Source organism: Mesoplodon densirostris, chromosome 2, assembly GCF_025265405.1.
Source record: "Mesoplodon densirostris isolate mMesDen1 chromosome 2, mMesDen1 primary haplotype, whole genome shotgun sequence".
Taxonomy (NCBI): Eukaryota; Metazoa; Chordata; class Mammalia; order Artiodactyla; family Ziphiidae; genus Mesoplodon; species Mesoplodon densirostris.
Window position 1 is genome coordinate 1 of NC_082662.1, and position 12500 is coordinate 12500.

A 12500-nucleotide genomic window follows, 5' to 3' on the forward strand; every position below is an offset into this window, starting at 1 on the left:
CTCCGAAGGTAGGACCCTGATGGGATGAAAACCAACGTTTCGAATAGGGCACTACCTGAGATTGGGGTGAATCGAAGGGACCTCTATGGGCCACCACCCCCTCCTCCACCATGAAAGCGCCCCAAACAAGCCTGCTCTTTTACCCCAGTGAAAACCCTTTCTAAAGCCAGAGGACAAAAAAAATGACAAAAAAAAAACCCGATGAGACATCGGACCAGCTATCGCTCGGGACAAACAGCGAGGCCGACGACTCGGTGAACAGTGGACACACACAGAGGGGCCTGGGTCCCCGGCTCGACCCCCTTCACCGGGAAGCCGAAGCCTCTCACACAGGGATGATGAGCTGTTACACACTGAGGTGTCTCCGGCCAGTGCAACGTTCATGAAACACGCTGAAGGAAAACGATCGGTCGACGTGTTTGTTGTTGCCTGTCTGAGCCCACGCGATACGAAATAGAAACCGGGGGGAGGGTGTTGTGCTGATGTGTGGGGTCTAATGGGAGAAATCTTGGAGGGTTTTCGCCCTTAGGGTGCCTCGGTCTGGGTTGACTTGTGTGCGCGCTGAGAAAGAGGGCGTTATTGAAGGCCCTGTGCAGAAGTTGGACACCATGATCCATGGAACCCTGAAGTTTTGGAACCTAGAAATCTTTTGGTCTGCATTTGAGTTGGACATCTTCTCCTTGACAGACAGAAAGAAGCACATAGAAGGGGGGGGGGGGGAGGAGGGGGAGGGGGAGGAGGGGGAGGAGGAGGAGGGGAGGAGGAGGAGGAGGAGGAGGAGGAGGAGGAGGAGGAGGAGAGGAGGAGGAGGGAGGAGGAGGAGGAGGAGGAGGAGAGAAATGGAATTGCATGAGCAGATCAGCTTTTTGATGTCAGCAAGGCACCCGCCGCCCAGTTCTCTGGGTGAACTGTCTTGATCTTGCACATCTCTACAACATCCGAAATGTGAACGCAGCCTGCGATGGCCTGAGACTAAGGCTAGTGGACTGGATGAGGTAGAACCTGAACCAAAGGGAAGGAAAAATAAAAAAAAAATAAAATAAAACTAAAAGTAACAACGGGGGAGGGGAGGGGGAAGTGGTCTTTTTAAGAATACAAACTGCTGAAGGGCTCCTCACCCAAACACTAATTCGCAGTCTCCTTCAAGACAAACAGAAATCTTAAAAAGTCTTTCCTCACAAATAATAAAAAGCCTTAGCCATCGGAGCAAATACACTTCACCTATTCCAACGGTTCTTTATAAATAAGCAAGAGAGCGAGTTTTCGATCGTACTACCTGCTGCATGGCTGACTAAAAGTTTTTAAATGAAAGCTATGAAATCTCTGGTCGTGTCGATCTCTAGGTATGTCTGTCTGTACGCATGAGACAGACCTACAGATATTTTGGAAAAGGACTGGGGAATGGCCTAGGGCAAAACAGGCCTTGCAAGCTAAAGAGCAGAGGCCCTGGGGGCCTGAGTCTCAGACACACACCCGCAACCCCCCCACCACCACACACACACCCCCCACGCCCCACCCCCCCCACACACACCCATACAAGAGGCTCCCGGGAGTAAAAGATGACCTTGACCTATGTTGACACCCACGACTATGACTATACCTATAGGTGTCCCAAGACGAGACGCTCCACTATACCTTGAACCCTTCTCTGTTCCTTGTGCTTTTCTTGCAGAAAATTCTCACAGGCGCGTCTTTCCCCTCGTGGAAGCACTCGCTCTGCTTCCCCATAGGTGTAGAGCCGCCGCCGCCGCCGCCGCCGCCGCCGCCGCCGCCGCCGCCGCCACCGTGTGCGACCCGCTGCTGCTGCTGCTGATCCAAGACTTTGGAGGATGTGTCTCTGGAAAGGATCAGTGATCCCGAGAGACAAACGCTCCCTTCCGTGATCAAAGCAACTCGGGGAGCTCTCTTCTCCCCCTCACCCCACACACCGCCTCCTCCCTTGTGTACAACCTGTGTCTTTTAATAAAAAAAAAAGTTTTGCTTTGCTAGCCTTAGAGTCTTGTGGATGCGATCTTCATGGCTAGGGCACGGCTGTGCAAGAATCTGGAAAGGGCCTGGTCACAGGTATGTCTGTAGCTCCCTTCCAGAGCTGGCCTGTTTCTACGTACCTACGGATCCGAGTGCCACAGTGAACTTGTGGAAGAGCTCTCTCGGATGGCTTAGAAGGAAGGAAGCACTCCCGAATTCAGCCTACTAGAAAGGGACCCAAAGGTTTTTGCAAGTTCACCTGATCTAGGATGAACCCTTCAGCAGAGAATAGCCAAGGTCAAGGTGTGGGTTTTAGGAAACTAGGCATGTCTTTAGCGTGATCAGCATTCGAGGTCATCCCTTTCTTCTATCTACGTCGACCCCAAGTCCAATACGCTCACGGGAGTGAACCAACGTCGTCAGCAAGAAAAAGAACTTGGGGATGATGGCTGACATCGTCTAAAGTCTCAGGAAATGGTCACAGGTCATCTCATCGTCATGGGATTTAGAACAAGTGATTTCGATAGCTCTAGGTGGAGGAACTCCTTAAGAAAGGTCCTGTTATTTGATGATGATGATGATGACTTTTTTGTTAGCTCTACCTAAAAGCAGTTTCTCCCAGACCTTTTGGGTCACTTTAGAAACTTTAGAGTTGGCGTCAGTGGAATGATGGGGAATTCGTGGACCGTCTAGATCGTTTCCAGAGATAACCTATGGAGACGTTCACGGCTCAGCAAGTCTCAGTGGACCTACTTCTGTCTCCTTGGTACAGGGAGACTAAAGATGTTTCGATGTATGAGTCCACACCTCTAGCATCACTTTGCGGGGGGGGGGGGGGGGGCATTTTTAAAAAAAGGGACGCTGTGTGAAAATGTATATATGCTTCTAGACGGGATGAAACGGAATCGTCCATTGGCCGGTCCAGAAACAATGGTGTCACAGAGCCCGTTCACCATGGCTTCCCAGTTCCTGTTCATGACCGACTCAGGTTTCTAAGGGTTCCGCATTCGGATTTGTCTTTTTCTTGTTTTCTTCTCCATTCTTGTCTCAAAGAACTTTATGTTCCAAAAATATTTTTTACCTACCAAATCATAGATGGTCCGTTTGTTCCAAAAACTTTTAGGTTGAGAGATTTTCTTTCTTTCTTTCTTTCTTTCTCTTTCTCTCTCTCTCTCTCTCTCTCTCTCTCTCTCTCTCTCTCTCTCTCTCTCTCTCTTTCTTTCTTTTTTTCCCTCAATCTGTGCATTGTGTTTCTTTCACTTGGTTCTGTTCCTAGGTACAAGGGATTTCTTTTTCATTCCATTAGCTTAAATAAGGGGCTTTGCAGTTTTAGGCGAAAGTAGCAGAAATGTATTTTCTCATTAAGTGTCGGAATGTTGTTTGCCGGTGAGGAGGCTCTCCTTCTGCCAGATGATTGGTGATTGGATGGAGGAAAAAAGTACACATGAGTATGTTCACGAGCACTTACTGACATTTCAGTGGATCTTAAATTAAAAACAGACACCCCAAGCCTCCCCTATCCCCGCCCTGTAAAATTCATCTGAAGTGGAGAGAAAACCTTGCTATAAAATCATGTTGCTTTTCGTTCGATCAACATGGTACATGGATTTCCTAGCAGAAACTTAAGCGAGGTGCATGTTCATCATTCAGCAGAATTCTAATTTTCTAGTTCTAAGGAAAACTACTAAAACGAATGAGGAAAACACCTTCCCATGCAATCCTTAGGGAAAGCTCCCACCAACTTTAATGAAAGGAAACTGGGTTTGGAAACAAACGAGTCTTCATTTGGCGACCTTTGATAGAAATGACGGGGTGGGGTGGGGGGAGAGAGAGACAGAGAGAGAGAGAGAGAGAGAGAGAGAGAGAGAGAGCGAGAGAGAGAGCGCTCACTTTCCATGGTTCCAGTGTACACACATTTCAATGACTAGGTGAAATCGCACCAAGAGCCTAACTACGTGTTTCAAATGTCAGTTTTCACAATGGATGAACTGAACGGCAGCTGCGTGAAGTTCAAAGTTTGCTGCTGCCTGTTCAGTCTGCAATGACTCCACACATAATAAACGTGCGCGTGTCCCGTGTCCAGTGACCGATCCTCTTTCAGAGCCTGTCGGTGGTTGCCTGGTGTGTATGTGTCTGTTTTCCAGGTCACGCGCAGCGTGTCGTTGTGTTGCTCCCCGCCCCGGTCTCCCCCGTCCGTGGAAAATAAAAAGAAAGGATTGCCCGAGAACGACGAAAGTGCGGCTGAGAAACCCAAAATGGTGACACTGGAAGTCCCACTTGGATGGGGGTTAGGAGACACCTGAGCATGCCTAGGACAACACTGCCACCGTGTGAGAGACCAGCGCAAGGAGAGAGCGAGAGAGAGAGCGAGAGAGCGAGAGAGCGAGAGCGAGAGCGAGAGAGAGAGAGAGAGAGAGAGAGAGAGAGAGAGAGAGAGAGAGCTGAAGAATACAAAGAGGAAAATGGAGAGGAGGAGGAGAGGAGGAGGAGGAGGAGGAGGAGGAGGAGGAGGAGGAGGAGGAGGAGGAGGAGGAGGAGGAGGAGGCGGGGGTGGGGGTGGGGGGTGGGGGGTGGGGTTGGGGTGCTGGTGGGGGGGGGTGGAGGGGGAAGGCGGGAGGACAGGTTGAAGATGTCTCCAGGCGATGACTTTGGTGCAAACGTTCCCATTAAGAAAAACACTTCGAGAGATAGTTCAGGACCCAGAGAGCACAAAGGGTTATCGTGTTGGAGGCTGATCTTCAGTTAGGGGAATAACAGACAAGAAATAGGACTGCTTATCCCGATGTAGAAAAGAGACCACGCCGAGACGGGTTTGAAAACTGCTGTTCCTATTCCTAGGATTTTACAAGATGGATCCGATGCTTTCATGTCGATACTTTCCATGACAGACAGTCAGTCCACTAAATAAATCGCAGTTTGGCTCTTTTTATATTCTCTACCTTTTAAATGGTGAGTGAGGAAGACAGTTTTTAAGTGTGTTGATACGATTTTTGAATGTCGTGGGACAACGGTATTTTTCCCCCGTGGATGAACAAGATTGCTCTTTTGAGCTTCAGCTTTCAGGGTCATGTTAGGGTCCTGAACTGCCCTGCCAAGTGAGCCCTGCGTGTCCTTGTGTCCCTTTAGAAGTGTTGGTGCTTGATGACATCATGATATCGAAATCTTGACTGTTGACTTACGAAACCACTGTTGGGAGTTGGTTGGTTGTCCTAATCTCCCTTACCTATGGCACTCACGTGACTGTCCACACTTTGTCTCACTTCTCTCTCCCTCCCCCACCCTCCCACACACACACACACACACACACACACACACCTTTTTAAATTCAAGTCTAACTGACTGACAGTCCTATAGTAGTTTTCAGGTATATACCATAGCGAGTCGAGTCGATATTTTTACACGTGACACAGGCCTCACCACGATAAGTCTAGTTAGTGTCTGTCACCCTTCGATGTCATTACAATAGGATGGAGTCTACTGTGCCTGCTGTACCTGACATCCCATGACTTATTGACTTCATGACGGGAAGATTGCACCACTTCATCTCCCTCAGCTATCGCACCCATCACCCCTTTACCCCCTCCCTCCCTCCCTCCCTCCCTCCACTGGCCACCACTCATTTGTTCCTTTTCCGTATCTGTGAGCCTGTTTCTGTTTTGTTCTGTGTGTTCAAGTGTACTGTTTTGTAGATTCTGCGTAGAATTGACATCCTCCTGATGTGAGGTATCTCATTTAGCCTGATACCCTCTAGGTCTCTCCATGTTCATGCGGATGGCAAGATTTCATTCCCTTTTATGGTTGAGTCATATTGCTTCCTCTCTCCCTCCTCTCTCTCCCTCTCTCTCCCTCCCTGCTCTCTCTCTCCCTCCTCTCTCTCTCTCTCTTTCTCTCTCTCTCTCTCTCTCTCCATCCCTCTCTCTCCCTCTCTGTGTCGCTGTCTCTCTCTCTCCCTGTCTCTCCCTCCCTCTCTCTCTCTCTCTCCCCCTCCCTCTCTCTCCCTCTCTCTACCTCCTCTCTCTCTCTCTCTCTCTCTCTCCCCCTGTCTCTCCCTCCCTCTCTTTCTCTCTCCCTCCCTCCCTCCCTCCCTCCCTCCCTCCCTCTGTCTCTGTCTCTCGCCTCTCGCTCTCGCTCTCTCATAGATATAGACGTACTACGGACACACAGAGAGCGCTAACAGTGTGTCCCTGCCTATCTCTACATTCGTATAGGTGTTGGTACAGATAGACATGTACATGTCTTCTTTACCCCCTCCGTGGGCACTCACTGGAGTCGCGGGGTCGCATGGTAGTTTTCTGTGCAATGTTTTGAGGGACTTCCATAGTGTTTTCCATACTGCTGTCTTTTGTCGGAGAGCCATTCATTCTGTCACCCACCAGGTGACATGTCTGAGTCCTCCAGCATGCCACGGTGGTGGTGGTGGTGGCGGTCTCTCTCAGCTTGAAATATACGTGTTCGATCAGGAGCCACTTTTTCTGCTGTTACGATCTTGCTGTCGCAACTCCAGATCCTGGGCCTGTCCGAATATCTTTGTCAAGAGAAATGCGTGCGCTTTTCGTGTTCCCCCATTTTTTTTATTTATTTATTTATTTATTTTTGCGGTATGCGGGCCTCTCACTGCTGCGGGCTCCCCCGTTGCGGAGCACAGGCTCCGGACGCACAGGCTCCGGACGCGCAGGCTCAGCGGCCAGGCCCACAGGCCCAGCCGCTCCGCGGCATATGGGATCCTCCCAGACCGGGGCACGAACCCGTATCCCCCGCATCGGCAGGCGGACTCTCTCAACCACTTGCGCCACCAGGGAGGCCCCCCCATTTATTTTTTTAACTAAAAAAAAGTTTTGTGTTTTAGTTTTGTTTCTTTTGTTGTTGTGCTTCTTTCTTTTCTTTTCTTTTCTTTCTTTTTTTTTCCTAGTGAAAATGTTCCGTTCGGGCCTCCAGCCCACTTTTCTCACTGGGTTGCTTGTTTTCTGGCGGCTGAGGTGTGTGAGGCCTTGGTCTGTTTTGGATAGGCTCCCCTTACTACGGGATGTGCCTGGGCTTGTCCTAGGCCTTTATGTGTCCATGTATACGTAGGCCACAAGCATGTGTAATATACGTAGGTATACTCTACGTACACGCTTTTTCCTTTGTTTTAAAGGCCAGAGGAGTTCTACAGCTTGACTTCTTTGCTGGTATGGTTTGCTGTGGTCTCGGTGGGACGACAGTTCGTTGCTGTCAATACTTACCGCACTACACACACACACACACACACACACACACACACACACACACACACACACACACACACACACGAGCACCCCCCCCCACGCGCGCACACGCACACGCTCGCACTCAGGGTGTTGCATCGTGCAGATGTGTCGGCACTCAGTTTCTTTTCTTTTTCTTTTATTCTTTTTAGGATTACTTTCTGCTTTAGAACAAAGTGAATCAGTCGTCCACCTACATCTCTCTGTTCGCACATCCCTTCCCTCTTGCGTCTCCCTCCCTCCCTCCCCCCCCTCCCCCTCCCCCCCCCTCCAGGCGGTCACAGAGCACCAGCACCGGAGCTGATCTCCTCCCTGTGCTGTGCGGCTGCTTCCCGCTCTCTATCTACCTTAGGTTTGGTACTGTCTATCTGTCCATGCCTCTCTCTCGCTTTGTCCCAGGTTACCCTTCCCCCTCCCCACCCACCTCCTCAAGTCCATTCTCAAGTAGGTCTGTGTCTTTATTCCTGTTTTACCCCTAGGTTCTTCATGACCTTTTTCCCCCCTTAAATTCCGCATCTATGTGTGAGCGTACGGTACCTGTCTTTCTCTGTCTGACTTACCTCACTCTGTAGGACAGACTGCAGGTCTCTCCGCCTCACGACACATAGCTCAGTTTCGTTTCTTTTTATGGCTGAGCAGTAAGTAGATGCCGTTGTCGATAGGTGCCACCTCTTCTTTATCCGTTCATCCGATGATGGACACGTGGGTTGTTTCCGTCTCCGGGCTACTGTGAATAGAGCTGCAGTGAACGTGTTGGTCCCTGTGTCTTTTTTGAAGGATGGTTTTCTCAGGGTCTATATGCCTAGTAGTGGGATTGCTGGGTCCTATGGTAGTTCTATGTGTAGTTTTTTTAAGGAACCTCCCGTACTGTTCTCCATAGTGGCTGTACCGACTCACATTCCCACCAGCAGTGAGTGCAAGAGTGTTCCCTTTTCTCCACACCCTCTCCGGCAGGCATTGATTTGTTTCTAGATTTTTGGAGGATGGCCATTCTGACTGGGGTGAGAGGATATCTCATGGTAGTTTTGATTTGCATTTCTCTGATGATGAATGACGTTGAGCATTCCTTCCTTCGTGTGTTTGTGGGCAGTCTGTGGATCTTCTTTGGAGAGATGCCTAGTTGAGTCTTCCGCCCACGTTTGGATGGGGTTGTTTGTTTTTTTGCTATGGAGCTGCATGACCTGCTTATTTATACATTTTGGAGATGAATCCTTTGTCGGTGGCTTCATTTGCAAATATTTTCTCCCATTCTGAGGGTTGTCTTTTGGTCTTGTTTACGGTTTCCTTTGCTGTGCAAAAGCTTTGAGGTTTCATCAGGTCCCATTTGTTTATCTTTGTCTTTATTTCCATGTCTCTGGGAGGTGGGTCCAAAAGGATCTTGCTGTGGTCTATGTCAGAGCGTGTTCTCTGCCTCTGTTTTCCTCTAAGAGTTTGATCGTTTCTGGCCTTCCGTTTAGGAGCTCAGTGTCTTTAGTGGATGGCTATTGACTCCACCTTCGCCCCCTCCACCGCCCCCCCCCCCCCCCCGCCCGCATTCCGCCAACCCCCGCCTCACCACCCCAGCCAGCCCCGCCCGTGACTGTGGTCAGTCCGTTTTGAAATCCCCGTTCTCGCGACCGACCGCAAGTGCGATTTCCCCACCCACCCACGCACGCGCGTGTTGTCTTTGGACTTTGTCGCCGTGTAGGCAGAGACAGATGTTTGTTTCCACTCGTGTGGGGTCAGAGTGTATCCTTCCCTTCCTTTCTGGCTTCTGGGCTTTGCGTCGTGTCTGCTTCTGAAAGACCTCCACCGTTCGAGAAAGGATGAATTCCTGCGTTCTTCTCTGAGCGCTTGCCTGGTTTCGGTTTGCCGGTCCCCGCCTTCCCTGTCTCCCTCTCTCCCTCCCTCCCTCCCTCCCTCCCTCCCTCCCTCCGTCCGGGCAGCCGGGGATCTTGCTCGTGACCCTCTGGGCGGCCCGTGCCGGCCGCCCCGGGCCCCGCCGGCGTCTCCGTGGGATATCCCCCCGCCGAGGAATCGCGTCGTCTCCCTTGAGGCAGCCTCCCGGCGACATCTTCCCAGCTCCACACCCCCCCCCCCCCCAACCCCGTCTGCTGCCGGTGTGGCGCCGTGTCGTGCCGACCCGGGAGCTAGCTCCGTCCGAGACGGACGCCTCAGGGCCGCGCCAGACGCCCGCCGCCTCGCCCCGGGCTTAGCCCGGGCGTTTGGGCGGCCCGGCGCTGCCGCGTCCTCGGTGGCCGGCCGGCGACAGGGACACGGCCCGGGGACGTTGGAGCCGGTTGTCGGGAGCCACCTGGCGGCCGCTTTTATATTGTCCCTTGTCTCTGGAGCCCCGGCGACCTTCGTGAGGGTTGTGACTGGACCGCCGGGCCCGAGGCAGAGTTCCGTGAGCCGGGCGACGTTGGTGGCGACTGTCCCGGTGGCGCCCAGGCGTGGGCGCCTCCTGCTGTCGCTTGAGATTGGGCGTGCAGGTCTATGTGGCTGTGACCGTCGCCGCAGTCTCGAGCCCGTTGTGTGGGGCCGTCTGGCCTGGTCGACCAGCACCCGGCCGCGGGGACCGGCCGACACGGCCACCCGACCGGACCTGGGATGGGACGGGACAGGACGGGACGGGACGGGCCGGGCCGGGCCGCCGCCGCCGCCGCCGCCACCGCGGTGGCAAGGGAGAGGGTCTTTCTTCCGCGTCCTCCGGAGCGGAGGACTGTGGCTTGGCGGTCGGGCCGCCTTCTCCTGCCTCTCACCCTTTGGACCGTTGGCCTGGGCCGCGAGGGGTGACCCGGAGAGAGAGGCACGGGCCCTCGTGCGGTCCCTCGTGGGGCCCGCTCGTCGGAGGCGGCCGAGTGTGGGACATTTTCTTTTTCTTGAACCGAGTCTTCGCCCGGAGACTCCGAGGGGGACCGGTACCTGCCCGCGCGGGCGGGCGGGCGAACCGGGGAGGGCGACCCCGGCCCGCTCGCTGCCTCTCCCCTCCCCCCCCCACGTTTCCCCGCCCCCACTTGGTCGCCACGCTCCTCGGGTCGACCAGGTAGCCCCCGAGAGCTCCGGGGCTGGTGTGGATGGGGACGAGTTGGGGACAGGTGGCCGGACCGAGGTTTCGGGGTCCCCCCCTCGATTCGTGGATGGGCCCCGCTCCCGGGCGCTGTGATATTTTTCGCCCGAAATGGGCCTTTTTTGCCACCAGATAGGTGCTGACACGGTGTTCTCTGGCGTCTAGTCGCTGAGGACTTTGGGGCTCTGGGCGCACGCAGGGATCTGGGCTCTGTGGGCCGCGGGCCGCCGTCTGGAGCCCGAACCGTCCCCTTGCCCCTTGAGCCGCCCGCCTTGGCCTGCGCGCCGGCTCTCGTGTATGCCTGTGTGTGCGCCCGGCTGACCCGACCCGCGGTGCCGCCTCCGGTCTCTGGCTCACCCGAGGGCGGCGGGGCGCGAGGTGTGGCGCGTGGGTCTTCCAGCACGTGCGCCTCCACTTCGCCCCGCCGCAAGGCACCCGGTGGTGGCTGCGACGACCCCCCCCCGCAGGCTCTGTGCCACGTGTCAGGCGTTCTCCCCGCGGGGTCGTCGGCCACTGGAGTTGTGCCCGAGAAGAAGGTGGGGCGGTGGTGTGCCGGTGAGGCTGAAGCAGGCTCCTCTGGTGATGGTCCTCGCCGTGCCCCTCCCCCACCTTCGGGGCCCTGTGGCCCGTGGCTCTCCGGGTTGACTGATTGATCGATGTGGTGATGTCGCGCTCTCCTGGGCCGGGGCGAAGGTCGCGCCAGACGAGGGACGGACGTTCTTGTCGAACGGGACCGCTCTTTTCGTTGTGTCCGCGGCGTGCCCTCCCGCCTCTCGTCACGCGCTCCCGACCTGTCGTGAGGTGCGTGTGGAAGGCGGGGGCTGGTGGTCCCCGGCCCTGACCCTCGGTCTCCCGCCCCCACCGGCCTCACGGCGTGGGCGGGCCCGTGGTCCTCGGACGCAGCAGACACTCTTGCTTCGCCTCCTTGGCGTGTGCCTCGCGAGCGGTCCTCCCCGCGTTGGTGGGGGGGGCCGTCCCGCCGCTGCGCTGCGCGCCCCTGCCGGCGCGTGAGCGTACCTTGCTTGGTCCTCTGTGGTGCCCCTGGAGCGCTCCGGGTCGTCCCTCAGGTGCCCGAGGCCGAGCCGGTGGTGTCGTTCCCTTTTCCCAGCGTGCTCCTCGGGTCCCCGCCGCGGTGGTGTGTCCCGTGAGTGGCTCTCCTCGTGGGGGGGGGTCGAGACGGTCAAGGGGGGAGGCGTGGTGTGTGTGCCTGTTTCTCTCTCCCCCGGTGGGGGGACGGGACAGGTGCCGCCTCGTCGCAGTCGTCCTCGCACGGCGTGTGCTGCGAGGGGACTGAGTGTGGCCAGGGCATGGCACACGGGCGTGGGTGCGATCGTGTTGGCCCCGGGGGCCTCTGTGAGAAGAAGGGGGGTTTCTGTCGCGCTTCTCGGGCGTGCTCCCTCCTTCCGGAGCCCCATAGACAAGCCCGGGGGCGGCACGGCGGAGGTTGTGCCCCCTGGCTGTGGCCGCGGACGCCCCTTTGGGCCGTGTGCTTTCCCCGTACCGCAGACCCCCCCAACCCCACCCCACCCCCGCCCAGTCGTGGACTCGGCGGCGGCGGCTCGTGGAGCGCCTCCGCGGGCCCGAAGCGGGAGAGACGATGGGTGGGGGATGACGCCCCCTCGGTGAGAAAGCCTTCTCTAGCGATCCGAGAGGGAGCCTTGGGGTACCGGACCCCCCAGCCGCTGCCCCTCCCAAGCGTGCAGTGGCCACGAGGGCGACTGCCAGAGCACGTGGGCAAGAGTCCCTCGCCTTTGCGGGCGGGCGGGCTCGCGCCGGCCCCGCGGTGGGGCCGAGCGCCGCTCTTTTTGCTTACCGCGGCCCGCGCCTCCCCCCTCTGAGTCGGGGGAGGGTCCCGCCAGGCCGGCGTGTGGCGCGGGGCCGTGTGCACGCGTGTGCGCGCGGCGACCCCGGTGGTGGAGCCCAAGGGGGCGGGGAGGGGACGCCCGGGCGTCCCGGCTCCCCAGTCCCGCAGCCACGAGGAGCCCGTCGCGCCTGCCCTGACTGACCGCTCGTCGCGGCGGGGGGCGGGCGGTGGGTGGGCACGGTGCGGGTCGCCTCGCTCGGGAGCGTTTCCCTTGGGGCACGAGCCCCCGGGGGTCGGACTTGGATGAAGGCGGATGCGGCGAGGACGGTTGAGGTGGAGTTTGGGCGGACGGGTCCCTCCGTGCCACGCGGGGGGAACGTCGCACACGCGGGCCCCCGGCGGTGGGGCCGGGTCGTGGGAGGCCCCGGGGTGGCTG